Below are 14,709 nucleotides of genomic sequence, written 5' to 3'. Positions count from 1 at the left end.
ACCTGTAGAGCTTTTAAAAGACATTCTGAATTAGAACCTTAGAGGTGTGGGGCCTGGGTTACAGGTGGTTCTGGTGGTGGACAGCCGGGTCTAAGATTGTGTAATGTGTTACTTAATAAAATCTTTTTATGATTATTATAATCCTAAGTAGAAGAGCTTTTTACAAAATTGTTTACTTTAGGCTAGCAGTACATCTAGTTTATTTGATTTGAAGTGTTTATAAGGACTAAAATGACCATTTTATCTGTGAATGAGTAAGAAGAATAATCAGTGAAATAATTTGTAATTCTTTAGCACAGCAACCCAATTATTACATGACATTATATGATTATATGTTGTCAGGAACATTTTAGTAAAACGCATTTAGAAAAAATACTCAATTACTTGAGTCAATTTGTGGTTAACCAGCATCATTTTAAAGTTTGATTAGGGAAATATGTTGTAAGTTTATTTTATTAATTTTTTTTTCTTCTTAGAAAAAATAAGTGTGGTCTGGCGCCTGTGGTACAGTGGTTACAGTGCCGGCCACATACACTGAAGGTGGCAGGTTCAAACCTGGCCAGGCCTAGCTAAACAACAATGACAACTGCAACAAAAAATAGCCGTGCTCAGTGGGGGTGCCTGTAGTCCCAGCTACTTGGGAGGCTGAGGCAAGAGAATCACTTAAGCCCAAGAGTTTGAGGTTGCTGTGTGCTGTGGCGCCATGACACTCTACCAAGAGTGACATAGTGAGATTCTGTCTCAACCAAAAAAAAAAAAGAACAAAAAAAAAGTGACTTTCTTTTAAGGGAAATGAAACAGAAGTTAAAATAATCCCTGTTTAGACAGAATGGATTAAGTGATCTGTGACATTCTAATTATATATTTTAGAATTTTTATGGCACTTAACTAGCATTTATGTAAATCAACTGACTCTTGAGTGGCAGAACAACGCTTTAATTGAAAATAATTATTCTAGTTTAAAGTGGAATCATTAAAGTTAAAATCATTTCAGGGCTAACCTCTGTACATTTTGTATTTAAAATGATCTAGTAGGAATATGATGTAAAAGTGGGTGAAATGGAAAATTTTAAAAATCTTCCTTTTCTTGGTTTTAAGTATTGTTACTATTTTGAGTAGATAGAAAGTACTTGAACCAAGTAGTTTATTGCTTGTTGCCAATAATTATGGACTGTGAAGGTATACAACAGTTCTTAAAGATAGGTATATATCAAGATCATTATCTTCATGAATCTCCTTTTATCCAGTTATCGAAATTGTACTTTGTTAAACAACAGGGTCCACTGAATATGCTGGGGAGAGGAAATCATACCTTTGGAATAGTTTAATTGTTATTCTATAGTTAATTGTTAATCCTACAGTTATCCTTGGTTCTGGAGTAGTGTGATAACTTTCATATATGAAAAAGAACCCAGTGCTGTGTAAGAGATTGACTGGGAGCCATAGGTATATTTCTGGGTGTTTGTTGCTGGATGACAGCTTCTCTTAAATCTTAACAATATTTGTATCTTTCTTTTCCATCAGGAGGACATTTTCCTCCATTTATTTATTTATTATCTGAAAAGAGTATCATTATGGTTAAGGTTAGCAATAGAAGCATATATATCATTCCATTTTTTAAAATGCCTAGACTTTGTAAATGTAAGTGTAAATATTTGATCATTTTATGGGAATGTTCACTGGGGTGATAATCTTGATTGTCTGAATTTAGAGGCATGGCTCTTAACGATCAGCTAGCTTTCAAACATGTAACAAGTGAAATAGTTGTCAGTGATCTGTTAAACAGATGTAAAATTCACTGTAATAGTTGTTTTCATAGTCAAAAAACAAGCTTCTCCTAAGAATATGGCAACTTTTATTTTATGGCTTATGTGTTCTTTTGTTTTTTGTTACATTTTTTGTGTTTTTTTTTAATTCTATATACATTTTAAGTAGCACAAGGAATTCTTACTACTGTTTTTATTGTCAGTGTTTATATTTACTCATATATTTGTGCTTTTTCTTCTTTATTCCTTTCTGCATTTCCCAGTTTCTTGAAGAATGTCCTTTAGTATTTCCTTATATGTGGGTATGATAATGACAAAGTCTCAATTTTTTTTTGCATGAAAATGTTATTTTACTTCGCTTTTGAACAAAATATTTGCTGGGTAAATAATTGTAGCTTGGCAGTTTCTTTTAGCATTTTGAATCTTTTCCATAAATCTTCCTTGTCCTTTATTTCCCAGAACATATTAATTATAATCTGATTTTATCTGATAATTTTATTATCTCCTGTGCATCTATTTCTATTATATATTATTTCTCTTGGTTTTTATTTTTTTTGTGTGTATCTGGTAATTTTCGATAAGAGTGCTAGATGTTATACACATAAGACATGGTAGAGATTATTTGAACTTCTGAATGGTGATGTTTTTCACCTAAGGTTTTATTTATTTTTGCCTTGTGTCTACATTTAGCAATCTTGGATCACCTCAATCCAATCAGGATTAAAAATAATTTGAATCTGGGCTTTAGTACAGTTATGTTGTGTATAATGATGTTTCAGTCAATGATGGACCGTATATATGTTGGAGGTTTCATGAGATTATAGTATCTTAGCTTTACTCTATCTTTTCTATGTTTAGATACACAAATACTTACCAGTGGGTTGCAGTTCCCTACAATATTCAGTATAGTAACGTAGTATACAGATTTGTAACCTAGGAGCAATTAGCTATAAAACGTCTAGGTTTGTATAAGTGCACTCTCATGCTCACATAATGATGAAATCAGCTAACAACCCGTTTCTTAGAGCATGTCCCTGTCAAGTGTAGCTTGACTGTACTTATGAGAGTTGATCCCTTTTACATCTATGGTATATTCCTTTGGTCTAAGGTTTCTCAAAGTTTTGGTAGATTTTGATTTCCAGTCTTTGCCTTGTCTTGTAAGTCACTCAAAAGCTCTACTCTGCTTCTTAGCCTCTTGGTCTCTGTGTAGTAATTGACAGATGCCTTGCAGAGAAAAGTGGCCTGTATTGCTAGGCTCACTTCTTTGGTTTTCTTTTCTACTATTTTGTTTTCAGACAAAAGACACTACTTTTGTGTCTTCATTAATTCTCATGTAGACTTTTAAATCTTTTTTGTTTAGGCATTTTAGTTCTTTAAGCAGAAGAGTTGTCTGATTTATCTTGTTCACTGTTACCACAAGTGGAACTCTTGGAACTCTTTCAAAACTTTAAATTTTATTATTATCAGTTAAATATTTAACTTAGTTGGAATTTACTTTAGTGTATGATGTGAGTTAGGGATGTACAGTATGTTTACTTTTTCCTGTGTGTAAATCTGTCAGAACAGTTATTCCTTTTTAACTGACTTTTAAGCCTATTCTGCTAAAGTTCCATATGTATTTGGATCTATATTTGGTTTCTGTTCCAGTGGAGATTTATTTGTCTGTGTTTGCAACAGAAAAATGCTCTTAATTATATGACATGTTTGATATTTGGGATGCAATTTCCTTAATTACTTTTGTTTTCTTGATATCTTGTGTGAGTTTTAGATTAAGTTGTCAAGTTCCACATTTATCTTATTTTTTTATCTTATTATTTTATTTTATTATTTTATATATTTTTAAAGATAGAGTCTCACTCTGTTGTCCAGGCTGGAATGCTAGGTGTCAGCCTAGCTCGCAGCAACCTCAAACTCTTGGGTTTAAGTGATTCTCCTGCCTCAGCCTTCTTAGTAGCTGGGACTATAGGAACCTACTACAATGCCCAGTTATTTTTTTTCAATTTTTAGTAGAGAGTGGGTTTTGGGGTCTTGCTCTTGCGCAGGTTGGTCTTGAACTCCTGAGCCCAAGGGATCTGCCTACCTCAGCCTCCCAGAATGTTAGGATTATAGGCATCAGTGACCGCATCTGGCCTACAAATGTAAATCTTGATAATTTTCAACTATAAGCTGTTTTTGGCTCATGAAAAAGAAAGCTTTTTTTTGTTATTTTTAGTGTAAATAGATGTACTTAATTATTTTTTGTGAGCAGATAACTATTACGTTTTAAAAAATAAAATTTCAAGGTTCCTTGTGAGGAAATTTTAAAAAAAGGTACTTTATTTTATATCAGATGCTATTTAATGTCTTGAAGCACTTATGCATTTCCAGTATTGTACACTGCAAAGTAGAAATGTATAACACTGAAATTGAAGCTTTTAAAAGATAGATAATATTTTTGATTAGAGGCTTTCAAAATGGTCTTTACGTAACTGTAAAGCCATGTCTTGACATACAGAGGAAACAGAGTCTATGTCTGAGATATTATTGTATAGTTGGAAACATTCTAAGAAAGTGCTAAAGGTTATTCTTTCTCAATTAGGTCAATTTTTTTATTTGACCATTTGTTTTAATTCAACCTAGTGTAGTAGAAATAGCATGAACCCAGGCTTTTGGCATTGTAGATTTTAGTGTTGATTCTTGTACAAATTAGTTTTATGGTCTAGGCAAATCAATTTAGTAAATGTAAATGTTGCTGTTTTGGGTTGTTCACACATTAGATGAAGTAATAGGTATGTAAAAACCTAAATTCTCTTGGCAAGAGAATCCATTAGCTGATTTTTGAAGAGTAATAGTCATTGACTATTAACTCCACAGTGGCAGGAATTTTGTGGGGACTTTTTGCTGTTGTTGTTCACGTTTATCTCCTGCTTTGAGAATAGATGATCAGACAAGAGAAGGCAAAGGGCTTCTTGGAAAAGGAAACAATGATAGTTAAAATTATATCTCCATCTCTAAATGTCCAGTATCATATACCTTACATGGGGATTTACTTTTCTCGGACTTAGTCAATTGCTCAAAATCATTGCCACAATTTAGGTTGATGGATCTATGTTAGGGTCATGTTGTTACATAATTCTTTATTTTTCCTGGAGTTTTTGTTATTTTAGTCCATGTTACGAAAAGTAGCATATGCATCTTTATCATTTTGTTAATGTCTTCTAGTTTCTAACTAATTTTCTCTCTTTCTTGGAATGTATGTGATTCTTTGAGAAGATTTTCTTTGGAGCTTCCTGATTTCTTCTTGTTCTAACATGGACTCATTGCTTTTTAGGTCTGCTGTACAGCTGCATCCTTGGAATTTCTTTTCACTGGACTCCTGGGTTAGTGCTACCATTTACTTATAAATTTCCTGTTTTTTTGGTTTTCACATTTGTTTTATAGTCTTCTTAAACTATCTTCTTTATGGTACAAGAATAAGAGGTCAACTGTTTGAGTCCTTGCATATCTGAAAATGTCTTTATTTTGGTTTTATATTTAGTTGGTAGTCAGCCTCTATAGAATTTTACAATGAAAATTTTCTCATAGAGCTTTTGAGATGTTCCCATGTTATCCAGGGTTGCATTTATTGTTGCTAATGCTTGTCAGAGTTGTATTTATTTGTAGGTTTTTCTTTCTCTGGCAAAGTTTGGGCTTTTTACATCTTGATGTTTCTGATATTCCACAAAGATGTTTTATTAGTTATGCCCAGCATTCAGTAGTTCCTTTTAACATGAACACCTGTCTTTCTTTAGCTTTAGAAAAATTTCTTTGATAGTCTCTCCTTCTATTTTCTTCACTTGATTGTATCTCTTGAATTTATTATTTTTTTCTTCTTAGATTTTTTTGTATTATTGTTTTTTTTTGAGGGGATGGAGGTTCTTTATTCTATTTTACTTTCTCTTGTAACTGAACTTTTTATATAGCAGTTATATTTTAATTTACAAAACTCTGTTTTGATTTTTTCTTTACTATAACTTTGATACTGATACATGGATACAAAAGCTTTTCCAATTGCTTTAAGAATGACACATTTTTTTTAAAAGTTATTTTCTGGCGGTGACCGTAGTACAGTGGGTAGGGCGCTGGCCACATACACTGAGGGTGGCAGGTTCGAACCTGCCCGACTGCTAAACAACAATGATAACTGCAACAACAACAACAACAACAACAACAACAACAACAACAGAAATAGCCAGGCGTTGTGATGGATGCCTGTAGTCCCAGCCACTTGGGAGGCTGAGGCAAGAGAATTGCTTGAGACCAAGAGTTTGAGGTTACTGTGAGTTATGATGCCACGGCATTCCACTGAAGGCGAAAAAATGAGTCTGGGTCTCCAAAAAAACAAAAAAATTATTTTCTGTTTCCTAAATTATCTCTATTTCCTTTGTTTTATTTATTCTGGTCTTGCCCTTGGGAAAGGAAGGCTGACCACCTCTTACTGCAAGCATTGGGACAATACTTTTTGATTGACAGGCATAATGTTAGGGTGAATGCACAGGGAACTGACTTTTAAAGGGAAAGGCCCACAAAGGGTATTTGTTCAGTTTCTTTAGAGAGGAGCAACCTCTTCTTTTGGTCTGGAGAAAATGCAGAATACATATAATGTGTATTTACGTGGGAGTAGGGACAGATGGGGAGGAAGCGCCAAGTGGTGTTCCATTGTTGTCTTATCAGATTCTGTGGAAAAGCTTTTCCTTCTGACTCTTGCTCTCCCTACCTTAAATGTTTCTAAGCTTGGAGCCCCTCTGGAGCTTACTTGGTATATATTCCTTTTGTTACAGATTCTTTTTTTGTCTGCTCTGGCTGTGACTTTCTCCATAGCAGCGCTTCCAAATTTATTGTGTGTATATAATAAATAATATATTTATTTTTATGATAAATATATTTATACATATATTTATGATTTTTTTGTTACTAGATTATTTTGTTTAAAAAAAAGTTGTATGATCAGTTTAGTGGAGTTTTAAGAGTAGAGAGGCAAATAGCTAAACAAATTAATGATAAATTCAGGTTCTTTTTTTTTTTTTTCGCTAAGAAAATTCAAGTTTTATCAGTGATGAACACATCGAATGGGAACAGATTAGTTCTTGAACCCAAATCAGTGCGGTACAACCCTTACTCCCCACGTTGCCTTATGTATATTGTATGTAATTTTATACTCTCAGGACTTTAAATTAGTACCACTACTTTCAGGAGTAATTTGATAATCTCTCATAGTTGAATATATACAGGGTAGACATAAAGTTTGTGTGCAGTTTACTATGTTAAAATATATACACACACACACACACACACTCTAGGATCCATCCAATGTTTTTCCTCCTCCTCCTATGCCTTTGAGAAATCTCAGTACACTGAGACTTATACAAATTGTTGTCATGACAGAAAATTAGAAACAAATTTAAATGTTGATCAGCACTAGTCTCTGGCCTTGAGGATTGATGTTGTTCTTTTAGTCTTTATACTTCGTAGCTCTTTGATGAAGCCCATCTCTGAGAGGAGGATCCCGGTTGAAGAGTACCCAGTACCTACCTGTACAGATGAGAATAACATTAAAATACCAAATAGAGTTTGTATCTTAAAACTTATACAGGTGAATGCGTCCGAGACAGACTTAGGAGATGAACGTGAGGAAGCGGGCACTGGGCCTCGGGGCCGAGGAGGGAGAGGCCAAACTCCTGCGACCAGCGTGAGCTGGGCCCTGCCTCCTGATACAAGTGTCCCAGAGCACGGCCCGCCACGTGGGCTGCTCCATGCAGGTAAAAATCAAGGTGACCCCAAGAAAATGGCTCTTTTCCCAAAGGAGGTAGAAGAAGACAGTGAAGATGAAGAAATGTCAGAAGATGAGGATGATGACGGCAGTGAGGAAGAGGTTATCGTCCCTCAGAAGAAAGGCAAGAAGGCTACTGCAACCCCAGCAAAGAAAGTGGTGGTTTCTCCAATAAAAAGGGTTGCAATTGCCACACCTGCCAAGAAAGCAGCTGTCACCCCAGGCAAAAAGGCAGCAGCCCCACAGACCAAGAAGATGGTTACTCCAGCCAAAGCAGTAGCAACACCTGGCAAAAAGGGAGGCACACCCGGCAAAGGGTTGGTAGCAACCCCTGGTAAGAAGGGAGCAGCCACTCCAGCCAAGGGGGCAAAGAACAGCAAGAATGCCAAGAAGGAAGACAGTGATGATGATGATGAGGACGAGGATGAAGATCAGGGAGAGGATGAATTTGAATCAGTAGTGATAAAAGCAGCAGCGGCTGCTCTTGCCTCAGAAGATGATAAAGATGAAGATGATGAGAATGAGGAGGATGACTCTGAGAAGAAGCTATGGAGACCACACCAGCTAAAGGAAAGAAAGTTTCTGCAAAAGTTGTTCCTGTGAAAGCTAAGATTGTGGCTGAGGAGGAAGATGAAGACGAGAAGGATGAGGATGAAGATGGTGATGAAGAGGAAGAGGAGGAAGAGCCTGTCAAAGAAGCACTTGGAAAACGAAAGAAGGAAATGATGAAACAGAAAGTGGAAGGAACAGAACTGACTACATCTTTCAATCTGTTTATTGGAAACCTGAATTCTAACAAATCTGGTCCCGAATTAAAAACTGGTATAAGTGATGTTTTTGCTAAAAACGATCTTGCTGTTGTGGTTGTCAGAATTGGTATGACTAGAAAGTTTGGCTGTGTGGATTTTGAATCTGCTGAATACCTGGACAAAGCCTTGAAGCTCACTGGTTTGGAAGTCTTTGGCAGTGAAATTAAACTAGAGAAACCAAAAGGGAAAGACAATAAGAAAGGTGGGTCTGCCCACATGCAAATACACCCACATACGAGTACCCGGCATGATGACATCATCGGGCCAACCCCACCACATACACCTTGTACAAATACAAGTGTATGTGACAGGATTGGCGTCATAATGTACTTATGCGGACCAGTCACACATGTACAGAGAAGCTACTGTGTAGAAAGCAGCTGCCGTGTTGAAGCAGCTACTGTGTTGAAAGCAGCAGTATTGGAGCAAACCATCCGATGACAATGGATCTGGATCGTGTAGAGAAGAATGTTAAGAAAAGAAAATATAGTGAGGATTTCTTATAGTATGGTTTTACCTCAATAATTACAGCAGGAATTGAGAATCCACAATGTGTTATTTGTTGTGAAGTTCTATCAGCAGAATCTATGAAACCGAAAAAACTAAAACACCATTTTGATAGCAAGCATCCGAACTTTGCTGACAAGGACACCAACTATTTTAGAAGCAAGGCTGATGGACTCAAGAAAGCCAGACTTGACACTGGTGGCAAGTACCACAAACAAAACATAGCAGCTGTTGAAGCTTCATATTTGGTGGCACTCAGAATCGCCAGAGCTATGAAACCTCATACCATTGCTAAGGACTTACTGTTGCCAGCAGCCAAAGACATTGTTCGAGTTACGATTTTGTTATGAAATTAAGTGCAATTTCCTTATTTAATGACACTGTCCGCAGAAGAATAGATGACATGTCTGCTGATATTCTTGATCAGGTAATCCAGGAAATTAGATCTGCTCCACTTCCACTATTTAGTATCCAGCTTGATGAGTCTACAGACGTTGCAGACTGTTCACAGTTACTGATTTACGTGAGGTATATTAATGATGGGGACTTTAAAGATGAGTTTCTTTTTTGCAAACCTCTTGAAATGACAAGTACTGCATGTGATGTATTTGACGCAGTTGATTCATTTCTGAAAGAGCATAAGATCTCTTGGGAAAAGGTTTGTGGTGTTTGCACAGATGGTATTCCAGCTATGCTATGATGTCAGTCTGGATTTCAACGTTTGGTACTAAATGAGTCACCAAAAGTCATTAGAACTCACTGTATGATTCATGGGCAAATATTAGCAGTGAAGACACTACCACAAGAGTTACAAGAAGTAATGAAAAGCGTCATAAGTTCTGTCAATTTTGTAAAGGCGAGCACTTTAAACAGTCGACTGTTTTCACAACTATGCAATGAGTTGGATGCGCCGAACAATGCTCTGCTATTTCACACTGAAATGAGATGGTTGTCGGGAGGAAAAGTTTTAAACGTGTTTTTGAGTTTTGTGATGAACTCAAAACGTTTTTTAATCAGAAAGCAAGACTGCAGTTCGAAGCACTTTTCAGCGATAAAAGTGAACTGCAGAAAATAGCTTACTTGGTTGACATCTTGAATGAGTTAAATTTATCACTGCAAAGACCAAATGCAACAAGCCTTGATTTGTCTGAAAAGATCCGATCATTCCAAATGAAACTTCAGCTTTGGCAAACAAAATTGGATGAAAATAAAATTTACATGTTTCCTACCTTATCTGCTTTCTTTGAGGAACATGACATTGAACTAGACAAAAGGATTACGATGATAATTTCTGTGAAAGAACACTTGTACCTGCTTGCAGACGAAATTTCATCCTACTTTCCAAATCTGCCTGACACCCCATTTGCACTTGCCAGAAGCCCATTCACAGTCAAAGTTGAAGATGTTCCTGAGATAGCACAAGAGGAGTTCATTGAGCTTATGAACAGCAATGCAGCGAGAAGTGATTTCTCTACAATGCCAATTACAAAACTCTGGATCAAGCGTTTGCAGTCATATCCTGTTCTGTCTGAGACTGTGTTACGCCTTCTTCTTCCATTTCCAACAACATATCTTTGTGAAACAGGGTTTTCCAGCTTGTTGGTTATCAAGTCTAAATACAGAAGTAGACTTGTTGTGGAAAATGATCTTTGTTGTGCTCTTGCAAAGGCTGCCCCGAGAATTTCTGATCTGGTGAGAAAGAAGCAATCTCAACCTTCGCATTGACATTGGCTTTTTACGCCTACTGTCACAAAATGTAGCAATGTAGTTTACTATTATTAAGACTGTTACCCATGCCACACCATGCTTCAAGACAAAATTTCATTTATTTGTAATTACAAGTAAATATTTGACAATATAAAAAAAAAAGACTTACATAAACATGCAGTTTGATATACAAGAGAAACTTTTAGTATCTACCTTTACTAGGATGAAATCTATTTTTGTGGTATTAGATGGGTAGGAGGGAACACAAAATAATGAAGAGGAAATTTCAGACTTGAAGAGAACAGCAACTCTTAAATGATTTGTATTTGTTTTCTTGAAGGATTGTGGTGGGTTTATTCTATAATGGAAATAATTGGGAAAATACAGTTTTCTTTAGTTACCTTAGAAAGGGAGGGGGAAGGAGGGAGATTAATGGGATTACACATGCGGTGCATCTTACAAGGGTATATGTGAATCCTAGTAAATGTGGAATGTAAAGGTCTTAGCAAAATAACTAAGAAAATGCTACAAAAGCTATGTTAACTAATGTGATGAAAATGTGTCAAACGATCTATGAACCAAGTGTATGGTGCCCCACAATCATACTAATGTACACAGCTATGGTTTAATAAAAATAAATAAATAAAAAAGAAGACCATTCTGCTTGGTAATTTCTTACTGATTATTAGTTTTAAATAATTATAATTAATATGTAATCATATAATATTGATTAATATAGAATTCTAATTCTACATTAACATTAACACATAATAAAATTAACATTAACACGTAATAAAGTAACAATATATACTGTTATATTAATATTATTACATTGTAATAATATTACAATAATTACATGTAATTAATTAATATGTAATATTAATTATATTAATGTAATATTAATATGTAATTCTCACTGATTCTCAACTTGAGTCAGGCATTTGATATATTACATATATACATTTATATATTAATATATGAATATAATATTAATTAATATATAATTAATTCTCACTGATTCTCAACTCCAGAGTCAGACATTTGATAGACATAATAAAAACAGACTTATACATAACTTGTTATATGCCAGATATTTTTAAAAAACACATTATATTTATTAGGCTGGGTGCAGTGGCTCATGCCTTTAAACCTAGCACACTGGGAGGCTGAGGTGGGTGGATTGTTTGAGCTCAGGAGTTCCAGACCAGCCTAACCAAGAGACCTTGTTCTAAAGTCCCAGCTACTTGGGAGGTTGAGGCAAGAGGATCACTTGAGCCCAAGAGATTGAGGTTGCTATGATGCCATGGCACTCTACCAAGAGTGACAAAATAAGACTCTGTCTCAAAACAAAACAACCCCCTCCCCCCCAAAAAAACAACCCTCCTCATTATATTTATTACTGCACTTAGTCCTCATGAGGATAAGAACCCCCTAAGGTAAGAACTATTACTGACCCATTTTCTAGGTGAGAAAATAGAACCATAGAGAGGTGAAGTAAATTACAGAGAATGAAAGAACATTCTGTATTCTTCTTGGTGAGAATACAGAATCTGTAGCCAACTGTCTGGATTTGAATCCTGTTCTGCTGCATACTACTTGTGTGAATGTGTACAATTTATTTATTTTTTTATTGTTGGGGATTCATTGAGGGTACAATAAGCCAGGTTACACTTATTGCATTTGGTAGGTAAAGTCCCTCTTGGAATCATGTCTTGCCCCCAGAAGGTGTGGCACACACCAAGGTTCTCTATGACTTAGTTTATCTAAGTGGAATAAGATTACCCTATTTCATTGAATTGTTCTGAAGATTACATGTATTTAATGTGTCAGAATAGCACCTGGCCTGTATTTGCTTTTGATATTGTCATCATTGTACTATTATCTTACTTAGATGAGAGTGTCTTTGCATTGTGAATGTTAGCTATCAGATATGTTTGAGTAGAAAAATACAGAGGACTGTGGAACCAAGGAAAGAATTCTACTATTCACCATCAGTTCTTTGAACTATTATTGTTAATGAAGGCAGTATACATTTCATAAGGTAAAACATAAAATTTTTAGGTATAGTGACAGTTTTTTAAAAAAGATTCAGGTAGTCACTATTTGAAATAGGCTGGGATATTTTATCCTAGTACCCTTAACATTAATACCCTGCACATCATAGCCTATATGGTAAACATTTGATTTATTATATTGAAAAAAATATTCTGTTTTGATGTTAATTGTAGGCTTCAAACAAATTCTTTTTTCTTTGTGAAGCTATATCGAATTTTTATTAAGATTTACTTAGAACTTAAAAGTTTGATGTTATATCATTGTTAATAATAGACATCTTATAGAAATTTTTTTGATATGTGAGGATTTCTATTCCATACAGTGCCTTTTGGGGTTTGTATTTGCCTCTGTTTTATTAAACTAATTCAAGTCTGACTTTCCTAATCACTTTGTTGCATGTTCCCCCTTTGTGTAATAGATACTAGTTCATACTGGATTTACAACTCCATATATATTGAGTGCTTTTCTGTTGTCTTCTGATCTCTTTTTCAGGAATCTTTTCATGTGGGAAAGGATTTTAAAATGTCTGCCCACTGACCATTTTCACAGTAGAGTATCAGTTCTCTTTCTGTGCAGATCAAGGGATTATAAGCAGCATTATATATGTATATTTACATATGGTGTAAGTAGTGAAAGCTTTCATTTTGAATCACTAGTTGTGGGATTTTGTGATAGATTATTAATCTTTCTTTTCTTGCCAGACATGTGCAATCCAGATTTCATGAAAGACAACCTCTCTCTGCTGTCTTGTATATAATAATAGTTAAAATATTCTAGTTATTTTTTCCTAATGTATATACTTTGCATTGAACAGAAGATTTGTTTTTCTACAAGAATAATTTTTTTTATTGTTTAAAACCTTGAGTATTTTACATTTTTAACTCTCTTCTTTTGGGTTGGATGAAATAGAGTGGCAAGGGGTTGAAGAGAGTTACTGAGTTGTTTTGCTGCTATCCCAAAGTGTTTCCCTCATCTTGAATACCTGAAAGCCCCATTAAATCCATGTTCTGTTTTCTTTTGTTGTGTTTTGTTCCCAAGGGGGGGGGGCAGAAAAGTTAGAATATGAGGCTTGATGAATGTTCAGGTAAAGTTTTACATGTAAATTAAGTATAACTTTTAATATTTCAGAGATTGATATATATTCCTTAAGTTTCTCTAAACCATTGATTTTTCAGTAAGGGATTTTGGTGATTGTTGTGTGTGATATCACTTGTGTCATAAAAACTAGTGGAAACAGACATTTGAGTAGTTCTATTAAGTTGCAACTCTAAATGCAATATTAATACAATTTGATATGAACATTTAGCTGGGGGAGGTGGTACTGGGAGAATGAAGGGGAAACGGAGACCAAAAAAATCTGTATATGTTGCTTTTAAAAGATTTGTTTATTCTACTTTTCCTCCCTCCTAGTCATTGTAATCCTTTTGTTTGGGGGCAGAAGACAGAAATCAGCTTCAGAGATTTCATGCTGTTATTAATGTATATCTGGAATACCTCTTGCATTTCTGGGGTTAGTGGTTTGTGCTTAATGCAAATCTATTTTCCAGGGACTTCCTTTCTTTTTGGTATTATCTTCAAGTTTACTACAACAATTTCAACTCTTGGTTAAAACAGAATACCTCGCGTAAGTTGGCTTAAGTCAAAGAAGGAATTTATTTGTTCACATAACTAAAAATCATTGCAGAGTTAATTTCCTGCATGACTTGATTTAAGATAAAAGGAATTACTTGAATTCATTTCTTTGTTCTGATACTTTTTTATTGATTTTACTCTTACACAGACTTTCCCCTCATAGTTACAATGTGACTGCTAACGGTTCCCTTTGTTATACCTTTCTTGCTGAAATCCTGAAGAAATCAGTGATAGTTTTGTGCTTCTGAATGAGTTATAAGCCTTTCTTTGAGCAAAACATTGTGGCCATTGGAATGTGATGTGGTAATTGGCTGAGACCTAGGTGATGTGTCCAACCTGAAGCTAGGATAGAGTTGACTATTTCAGAATTATTTCAGGATGGGGAATAAGTAATTTTTAAAAGTGAAATCAGAGTATGTTAGTAGAAGAGTGAATGAGCTCTTGA

At 35.1% G+C, this 14,709-nt stretch overlaps 1 protein-coding gene across 2 annotated transcripts in view; it reads left to right on the top strand.

Annotated features, from left to right (window-relative positions):
• Nucleotides 1–14,709, top strand: part of STK3 (serine/threonine kinase 3) — a 393,987-nt gene that overhangs the window by 87,361 nt on the left and 291,917 nt on the right. The window lies entirely within an intron of this gene.

Source organism: Nycticebus coucang, chromosome 13, assembly GCF_027406575.1.
Source record: "Nycticebus coucang isolate mNycCou1 chromosome 13, mNycCou1.pri, whole genome shotgun sequence".
In the NCBI taxonomy this organism is placed as follows: domain Eukaryota; kingdom Metazoa; phylum Chordata; class Mammalia; order Primates; family Lorisidae; genus Nycticebus; species Nycticebus coucang.
Note: the sequence above shows the minus strand (reverse complement) of the source record. Positions and strands in the feature narration are given on the sequence as shown.